At 80.1% G+C, this 2,500-nt stretch overlaps 1 non-coding gene across 1 annotated transcript; it reads left to right on the forward strand.

The window, feature by feature from the left end:
* Window positions 1–1,184: 1,184 nt before the first annotated feature.
* Window positions 1,185–1,337, forward strand: LOC136995676 (5.8S ribosomal RNA). The gene has a single exon (XR_010887220.1). It is a non-coding gene; the product is annotated as a 5.8S ribosomal RNA (ribosomal RNA).
* Window positions 1,338–2,500: the final 1,163 nt, after the last annotated feature.

The raw sequence follows: 2,500 nt of genomic DNA on the forward strand, positions 1-2,500 counted from the left end.
CCATGGGCCCCGGGCTCCGGGCCCGAGGGTTCTCGGCGGGAGAGCCGGGCGGGGGTTTAAAGACTCGGGCGGCCCGATGCGACCCGGGGGGCAGCCGGGTGTGCTGCCGGAGGGCCGGGGGGCCGGCGCGCGCGGGCGCCGTGCCCCCCCATGCCAGCCGGCGCGCCCCGCGCTCGCCCTGCGGGCAGCCGGGACGGAGAGGGGTACCCTGCCCCCTCTCTCCGCGGTCTGGTCTCGGCGGAGGGACGCCGCGCGGTCGGCTGGCGCCGGCCTGCCTCGAACGCGTGACCCCGGCGCGAGCGCGTGCTCTCGCCGGGACGGTGAGCCCCCACCCACCGCGGGTGGTGCGGACGCCGCGCCTCGGCGCGATCCGCTCTCCTCCCTGGCCGGGGCTCTCGGTCTGCCGCCGTGGCCGCTGGCGGCGGCGCCCTACCCGCCGGCACTCCGCCATCCGGCGCGCCTGCCTCGCTCTGCCCAACCCGGCTTCGCCGGGCGGCGGGCGGGCGGCAGGCGGGCGGCGGGGGCGGCCCCCCCCGTTCTCCGCGTGGAGACGGGGAGAGCGGGCGCCGTCCCCGTCCGTCCCGCCTTGCCCGCCCGCCCGCCGCCGGGCGTCTGTCCGCGGAAGGGACGGGAGAGCGCGTGGTGTCGTCCGGGAGGCTGTGTGTGCGCGCGCGCGGGCGTGGGCGCCGCCTCGGGGCCACGGCGGAGCCGGAGGCCGGCGAGGCGAGCGAGGAGCTGGGGAGCGCGGGGCCGGTGGGCCGCGGGCGCGCGGGCAGCGGCCGGTGCCGCTGCCGGTGGCGGCCGGGCTCCGACGCTGGGGGTCCGCGGGGAGCCGCCCCCTCCCCCAGCGTCCCCGAGGCAGGCGGCGCGGCCGGCGCGCTGCTCCCCGCCGGGCCGGGCCGAGCCTGGGCGCCTGGGCCGGACTCGAAGCGAGCAAAGGGTTGTCCCAGGTCGGGAGCGAGGGCTCCCCGCCCTTCTCGTTCGGGTTTTCCTTTTCCCTTTTTCCCCCCCCACTCTGTGCTCGTACGGTCAGCGGGGCGAGCCCCTCTCTCTGGCTCTCGGCCGTCCCTCGCTCAGCAGCCGGCGTCGGCGTGAGGAGGGAGGCGGAGCGGAGGGGGGGCCCTCAGGGGCTGCCGAAGGCTGCCCGGTCCCCCCGCGCGCGCGGCGGGGACCGAAACCGAGACAACTCTTAGCGGTGGATCACTCGGCTCGTGCGTCGATGAAGAACGCAGCTAGCTGCGAGAATTAATGTGAATTGCAGGACACATTGATCATCGACACTTCGAACGCACTTGCGGCCCCGGGTTCCTCCCGGGGCTACGCCTGTCTGAGCGTCGCTTGGCGGTCAATCGTCACCCCCGCTGTCGCGTTGGCGCAGCGGTGCCGCCCCTCGGGGGGGGCGCGTGGGGGGGCGGGGGAGGCGCGGCGGCGCCGGCGGCGGCGGTGCGCGGCGGCCTCGGCGGCGGAGAGTCGGCGGCGGAGCCGGGACCCCGGTGCGTGCACCGGCGGCCCCGGTCTTCCTGCCCGCCGGGCTCCGGCGCCGGGCCGCCCGCAGCGGCCGCGGCCGGCGTGCCTTGCCGCGCCTGTGCCCGCCCTCCTCGCCCTCCGAGCGCGGTGGCCACCGCTGCGCGGCGCGCGCCGTGCGGGGTGGCGCGGCTGGGGCGCCTCGCAGGCCCGTGCCCCGGGGAGAGGGTGCCTCCTCTTCCCCGCGCGGCCGGGCCTTCGTCCCCCTAAGTGCAGACTCGGGGAAACCCCCCGCTCCCGGAGCGCCCGCTTCGCGGAGTTCGTCCCGCTGGGGCCCCCCCCCCAGGTCGGGTGGGTTGCGGTGGCCCGGCGCGCCTCGTCGCCGCCGCCCGCCACCACCGCCAGTCTGGCCGCCGTCTGGGCTTCTCCTCCGCCACTCTCCCGGTGGTGCGCTGGTCCCCCGTTCCCCTCCGGGGTGGGGACGGCCGGCTGCCTTGCGCTTCCCTGCGCCCCGACCGCCGCCGGTGCGGCGCGCCGCCGGGCCGCCCCCCCTGCCCTCCCCGCGGCGCGCCCGCGTCCGTCGCGTGTGCCGAGCCACTTCCACCCGCCGGCTGGCGTCAGCCGCGGCGTTGCGTTGAGGCCGGCAGCGACGGCGCGCGGGTGCGGCGCGGCGGGGTGGCGGTGGGGGGCGGCGCGGGCGTGCGCGCCGCCGGGCGGCGAGAAGGGCGCGAAGGGGAGGGCAGGGCGCCGCGCCGTGCCGTGCCCGGAGCGAGAGCGGAGGCAGCGGCCGGGAGGAGGAGAGGCAAGCCCCCAGGCGGCGGAGGGCTGCGCGAGTTGCGTGAGCGGAGCGAGCGTGCGGCGGGGAGCCGGGCCCGGGGGAGGCGCGGACCTCGCCCTCCGGCCCCGCGCGGCTGTCTGCGGGTGGGGTACCGCGGTGGTACCGCACCGTGCTGCCGCGCGCGCGTGCCGGGGGGCCCCCCCCGCTGGCCTCCCCCCTGCGCGGCGGCGACCCCGCGGGGGGTCGCCGCGCCGCTTC

This window comes from Apteryx mantelli, unplaced genomic scaffold (genome assembly GCF_036417845.1).
Source record: "Apteryx mantelli isolate bAptMan1 unplaced genomic scaffold, bAptMan1.hap1 HAP1_SCAFFOLD_142, whole genome shotgun sequence".
Lineage (NCBI taxonomy): Eukaryota > Metazoa > Chordata > Aves > Apterygiformes > Apterygidae > Apteryx > Apteryx mantelli.